We start from the raw sequence: 7,139 nt of genomic DNA, 5'->3' as shown, positions 1-7,139 counted from the left end.
AAAAAAAAAAAGTTACTCATTCCCTCCTAATCAACTCCTTCTTAGAGCCAAGTGAGGAAATAGAACCATACAAAGATGCCAAATTTCCAAGGACTCAGCAGTTTAAGTGTGCAGAAAATAAGAACACAGGTTGGTCACTGGTGCACCTATGGCTATCTGCGATCTGCTGAACTCAGTACACCTCTGTTATTGCCATTAAGTGGTGGTGACAATAGTTTTTGCACAAGCCTGAGATTTCTTTAGGTATCCCATTTGTTACAGTTCCTGCAGGGGTTATCTCTGAATCTTACTTATACTGTGAGACTTTCTCACGCTGGCTGGGCATAGTCTCCTACATTCGTGTTGTGAGGTCCATTTAACTCTAAGTTTATTCATTGCACAGACTATGTGATACAGTTGCAGCTCCCTCACATTTTTGGCACTTGGCTGGACTGATGCAGCGAATTCAGATGCATTTTAAGGGTGAAATCGCACTTCATCAATACCCATTTTTATGTTTGTTCATTTTTATACCATATGCGAAATCAGTGTGGTCCAACTGCCAGCACACAAGTCGGATCTGGGGAATGAGGCACTTCCTGGTCCACTGCCTCTTCTGAAGAGCAAGGAGAGAGGAGCTGTTTGGTTCTCTGTCTCAAGCTGCTTTTTGTTATGCTTGTGAGCAGTGTGAATACGCCAAGCCACTTGTGCGGCATGAATGAAGAAGGACATGGGCTTTGAAATGCACGTCCTGCTGCATGTGAACGCGGGTCTGGTTTCAGACCCAGGAGCTACTAATGCTACACCAGAGTGACCCACAAAGGTGCTCTCGCACCCGGGAGGACATGCAGTACTTGAGGAGAGGAACCCTTCTGAATTCAGATCTGTTCAATCTAGAAATGCTCTGCTAACTCAGGCACTGACTCAGGAAAGCGTGCTTCCTTTTTCTGAAATGCTCCCCAGTCAGTGATACAGAGACAGGCAGTCCTCTAAAATTTGACACATATCAGGTGATTCTTGATGGCATAATGACAGCTCTCTGTCAAAGAAGGATTTAACAAACTTGAATCTCTATTGCAATCAATCAACCAGTTATTTTCTATTAACTGTACTATTAACAGTTGTGTATTGTACTGATATCACAAGAGAAATGGCTTAATCTTTTACTGTTCATGTCACAAATTCTACCTAATCCCTAAAGAGTCAGATATTTTAACACTTGGTTTATCAAAAGAAACCTTTTATCCAGTCTTAGATGCTAAAATTGTTTTGTTTTGTCCTGTTTTGTTTCTAAATTTCATTTCCTCTTGGCCTGTTTCACAGATTTGTAAGTTAGTATGTTCTTAATTTCCCAATTTTGATAGATTCTTTGTGGGTTTATTTGCTTGCATGTAAATAATGGAGATCACGGGTCCCTGGTAAATAAACCCAGCTGCAAAGCACAGCAGTGCCCTGCCCTGAATTTAAGCAGCACATGTAACCTGGTCCATTCTGGTTTCAAGCTCAAAGGCATCAGATCAATCCTGGGGGTTAGCAGCCAACATGTCTTTCAAGAGCTGCTTGATCCCCTCAGACATGGAAGTCCTGCGTTTCTGAGGGATGTGCAGCTCCATCTTTGGGTTTTCTAGCAGCGCATCCCCAACAGACACAATCTCAGTTCCCTACTTGATGTAGGTCCCCATCAGCTCCTTCTTGGTCTCTGCATCAATGAAAGTGATCCTCTCAATCATGGCCCAGATGATGATGCCCAGAGCGAAGATGTCAGCCTTGGCAGTGTAGTGTCCCTCCCAGACCTTGGGGGCCATGTAGAAATCAGAGCCACAAGCCGAGGACAGCCAGTACGTGTTCACATTCACGTTCCTGTTCCCGTGCCCACCCTCCTTGCCCCGAGCAGTGAGGCCAGCGCAGACCTTGCTCAGCCCGAAGTCAGCCACTTTGAGGACAGGGGTGCCAGACTTCTCTGTTATCAAGATGTTGTCTGGCTTCAGGTCCCGGTGGACAATGTGGTTCTTGTGCAGGAAGGCAATGGCACTGGTCAGCTGCAGCATGAAGCTCTTGTTCGTGGCTGGGTCAGGTCTTCATGACAGCACGTACTGGTTGAGGTCTCCTCCTTCACAGAACTCCATGACGAACCACAGGTAGCAAGGTTCCTCTGCATAGCCCAGGATCCTCTCACCTTTGAGGGAGGTCTCCACGAGGCACAGGTAGAGCTGGCTGCGCTTGTTGCCATGGCTCATGCGCTGCCCCAGGCCGTGCCGTTGCAGGACGCGCTCCTCAAAACAAACACGAGTTATTGTGAATGTTATTTTAGTAGTAAAGGTAGGTAAGCTTCTTATCTTCTCCCCTTTGGGACAATTTGTTCTTTAGTTTATTTTAGCAATTAACATTTCTTTCCCTCTTCATAATTTCCTTCCAAAAGGTCGTTCCTGCTAGTTTCCTGATTAAATGAGGACTTTTGAAGTCTGAGCTCCATAGTGGATTTCAGTGTTTATGGCCATTTTCAGCGATTTACCTTCTACCTTTAATTCTTCCTCTTACTCAAAATCTCATCTCCATCTATCATCTTTCTCTTTACTAATGTGGCTGTTCTCACTTGTCAGTCTGCCAGCGACCTGCTCTATTGCCTTCCTCAGAAGCATACAGGTAAATGCGTTTCCTTTCCTGGGTAGGTCCAGTGCAACTTAGCCAGAGATCCTACAGTTCCCATTACAGGAGCTGACCTGCACTCCTACATACCCTGTCCATCCTAAGACAGAAGTCTCTCGCCTCCTTACTTACAATCTGTTATCATCATGACCGTTTTTCTTTTTTCCCCCTTTGTCTTCACCAAAGACAGACAGCGAAGTCTGCCTCTTCCTTCTCCTTGAGCTTCAGCATAAGGAAAGTTCAGAAAGTCAGTATGTACATTCTGTCAGTACAATAGGAAGCTTACCACCTTTTTTGATCCTTTTCCTCTTGATCCTGCTGTATCCTTCTATACCAGTTTCCTAGCCCCGTGTCTGATGCTGGTCGTTGTCAGAGACAGCAGGGCAGATTAGGTTAATCACGGCTGATCCATAGCTGAGACAATTCTGTGTTTCTTTTGAACACTTTTTTTTTCAGTTCATGGAAGCCTACATTTTTTTCAGTGGAGCTGCTCCTGTGCAGTGAATTTGGATTTGTTGTCAATAGTTTTGCTATTCATAGCTATGGACAGCTTAGGAGCAGCTCCATAATGAAACAAGTTTGCAGAAGAGTTGCAAACCAAAGTCACAAAAGGTGTATTTGTATCTGGGCCTAATCTGGAAGAAAATTCCCATTAAGATCACCTGCACAAGGAATGGAAGATTATCGCAAATCAAGTTTTATAGCAAGTCTAACCCCATCCAGAAAAGAAAGTGTTTCCAGTCTTTATTTCTTATAATTATTTCTATCTGTCCTCTAGAACATGTGTGTTTCTTATGACTACAGTATATTCAGTCTTAGTTTAAACAGTGATAAGTATATTTATAGATCTGTGTAAAACAAAATATTACTAGCATGTCAACATTTGGTTGATCTTCACATTCTTGGCTTCAGAATGGTTTAAAATAAAACATACACACAAAGCAGGGTTGTTTTTTTGGCTCTGGTTTCTTCATTTTTGCCCACAACAGACCTGGCAGATGTGAGATGACTGGAATGTGCATATCTAACAATTCTCTTCTGTGCCATCATTTGAAGCTGCAGGAGTGCAGCTATTTGGCTGTAGCACGGAACAGAGTGATGAATGTGATGAAATACAGATTTCATTTATGACCGGGGATAAATGCTGTTCAGGTCACGAAAACAGATTAGTGCATGGGGACAAAAAGTTTGTGAAGAATTCGTTCTTGGAGGTGGAGGGAAGGGTACTACAGAACTGCAGCAATTAAACTGAAATGACTAGGTAGTTACCCAGAGTATATAAAAATAAATACAAAACAGGAACCACAAAATGATGCAGTTTCTTAATTGCTCTGGCCTTGGGATAGCCTTGCTGGATAATGACAATCTGATTAATCAAGATTACAGAGAAACTGGATTCCTTCATGGAAGATTTTACATTCATAGTTTTGTGGAGAAGTTTAAAATTATTTCAGGGGCCTCATACCCAAGATAAACCCCAAATAAATGAAAAGAAATCAGATAGTTGTAAAAATGAGTTATGAACCAAGACTTTCTCAGATGACTATTAAGTCTTGATCAGTTTATAACAGATCAAAGAAAGCCCTTCTCAGTGTAAGCAGGACCGTTATAGCAGAAATTGTGCTCTTATCAGAGCCAAACCCTTATCCTGAATTCAGATGTAGATGCAAGCTTGATAAATGAATCTGTTTTTAAAGCTGACTGCTCACAAATATAAATGTGAGCAAAGGTGTTTTCAAGATGGATTCATGATATATAATGCCCTGCATCTGTGTGCTGGGTCAACTTAAAAAATAAGGCTAAAAATGTACAGGTTTATATAAGGTTCAGGAAATCAGAAAAACTCCCTACTATTTTAAGAATAATGGGGTATTCTGCATTCTTCATGAAAGTGAGTTTATGAGTGTTTTTCTGTGGCAAGAATATCGGTACTGACCAGAGACATACCTGATAGATAAGATAGAAACATTCATTGCCACTGAAGTCTTTATTTAAAAATAAACCTGTTTTCTGGTCCATGTCTTGTTTGGTTTTTTTTAACAGCTCAATTGTTCCTTCCAGCAGGCTATATCCATAGGCATTTTCCATAGAACAAGGCTCAGTGGCTGGCAAGACAATGAAATTACAACTATCCAAGTCAGAAGCAAGGAAAAAGGAAATATTTTCCAAAGAACCTTGATTGTATCCCACGTAGTTCAAAAAGGGTGCATCTGGCTGGAAAATCTCTCATATGAGGGAGCAACCTGATGGTGTGAGGTCCTTCTCACAGATGTCCAGGTGGGGAATAGGCTTGGCAGTTAATACAGGAAGGATATGACCCAGCTAAACTGGGAGACAGAGATTTTCCTTCCATGCTGGAAAGTTTAAATATTGTTTTGCCTTGTCGTGGTTTAAGCCAGTTGGCAAGTCAGCCACGCAGCTTCTACTCCCCCCCCCCCCCACTCCCCAGAGTGATGGGGAGCAGAATCGAAAGAATGTAACTCCCACGGGTTGAGATAAGAACAGTCCAGTAACTCAGGTATAACACAAATCACTACTGCTGCCACCAATAACTATAATGATAAGGGAAATAACAAGGGAAGAGAATACAACCGCTCACCGACTGGTACCTTGCCCCCCACCCTGCTGCGTTCCAGCCCTTCGGGGTAACTCTCCGTTACATCCCCCGGCATGACGTGCTGTGGTATGGAATACCTCTTTGGTTAGTTTGGGTCAGGTGTCCTGTCTCTGCTTCCTCCCGGCGTCTCCTCCTCCCTGGCAGAGCATGAGACTCACAAAGTCCTTGGTCAGGGTAAACATTCTGACCAGCAACTGAAAACATCGGCTTTATCAGTATTATTCCCAGGCCGAAAGTCAAAAACACAGCGCTGCACCAGCTACTAAGAAGGAGAAAAAAATGACTGCTTACTGCTGAACCCAGGACATGCCTCTAGTCAAATATGTAGTTGGTATGGAAGGGAAAGAGAGCAAGGTGTCGGTGTGGAGCAGAAAGCAGAGGACAAAGAGAATTGGAGGACTTTCAGCCTGTACCAAACTTTCTTGAAGCTTTGGGCTGCCTGAGGGGTATTGTTTATTCCTATCACAGCCAGAGCAGTCTAACAGCTTTGTTAGGCTCACTGGTCCCCCTCTTTGAGGCAGCTCTTGTATTAGGGACACTAGGCAAAGGCCATTATTGTGAGAGCTGTGCCCTTTGCACAGGGAATATTCTCTAAGGACAGGTTTCACTACCATTATGGCCCATTTCCACACCTCCAGGGACCATGCTGTGCAGAAAGGGCCCACGTCATAAAAAAAGTTTTCCAAAGCATCATTGAGACATGCTATCTTGCCTTTTCAATGTAACATAAAGCACAAGAAGGACATGATTCAGGGCTGAAGGAACTCTGTTAGCTCCTAATTTCTTCACTGGTTTTGATGGAGTTAGTCCGGGTTTTAACTGAACAGTGTTCAGCCTCTGGAAGGGTTTGCAGGACTTGTTTAATCAGGTCCACTTGGATTTGCTGTTTTCAACAGCTGAGACCTTAAACCATTTCACTGCAGTCACCAGCTCCAGGATTCATAAGCAGGGAGTGAAAACATCACTAATTCTGTAATGTCACACAGTCCCATAGGGAAATACACGTCTTTCTGGTTTTATTTCCTCAATTCCTTAAGCTATCCTATGACCTATGTTCTATAGTTGAATAGTTTGACATGCATTTGTTGCACCACTTCTGAGTCTAAGATATTTTAATCATCTAATGATGATGGCTGTCCTCCTCCAAAAACACTTAAATACAGTCTGATCCAATTGGTCAGTTTTGTTGGAGTGCTGAGCCAGCACGTTGTTTGAGTGCCAAGAATCAGTGAAGCCAAAAATCAGGGTCAAAAGTTGCTATTAGTTGGCACATACCTCTGGCAAGCTTTATAGAATATCCTGATTAAAGCACTTGTTAAGCCTTGACTGAATTCTTTTTCTTCTTATAAATACAGTTTTGTCAGATTTCATTTTTTACTCTCCACGTGTTTTTGTGAAGAGGCCTGTGATCAGGATAATGGAGTAGCAACCTGAAGCAAAAAGCAGGATTTCTGCCATACCAGGGGGATTTGTGTCACTCTAGATTATTAACTACTCTGATGACAGGTGCTATCTCCTGAATTATCCCAAGATCATTTGCAAAGGTGGGCTGCGAGCCGCTCTGACCACAGCTGCGACGCTGAGACGATTTTGGGAACTGCTGTTGCATTTAGTCTAAAAATCCACCAGATGGTGCAAAGAAATAAATCACCATCAGATGGAAACTGCAGCACCCCCCTTCCAGCCTGGGCCGGGGCTCAGCCACCGCTTTGTGAACCTTCATCTTAATTTCTGTAGAGCAGGAAGCGAGCTCCGACTGAGAGAAACTGGTGTGGTTCTGGGGGCTTTCACATCAGTGCAGGCAGATTGGTGGCTAAGCTTTTGTTTTCAGAAGAGTAACTGGTTCAGATTTTTGCAGACTAAAATGGAGTTCATTGGATGTTGCAATGTGGAAGGC

The 7,139-nt window shown here is 43.1% G+C and overlaps 1 pseudogene across 1 annotated transcript; it reads right to left on the bottom strand.

The window, feature by feature from the left end:
• Positions 1-1,442: 1,442 nt before the first annotated feature.
• Positions 1,443-5,297, bottom strand: LOC308217019 (serine/threonine-protein kinase 35 pseudogene; annotated as a pseudogene). The gene is made up of 3 exons: positions 5,225-5,297; positions 4,573-4,730; positions 1,443-2,252 (listed from the first exon to the last, which is right to left on the bottom strand). The product of its transcript is annotated as a serine/threonine-protein kinase 35 pseudogene (transcript).
• Between the last annotated feature and the right edge of the window lie 1,842 nt (positions 5,298-7,139).

This window comes from Psittacula echo (genome assembly GCF_963264785.1).
Source record: "Psittacula echo genome assembly, chromosome: 2".
In the NCBI taxonomy this organism is placed as follows: domain Eukaryota; kingdom Metazoa; phylum Chordata; class Aves; order Psittaciformes; family Psittacidae; genus Psittacula; species Psittacula echo.
This window is presented reverse-complemented; position numbering and strand designations above follow the sequence as displayed.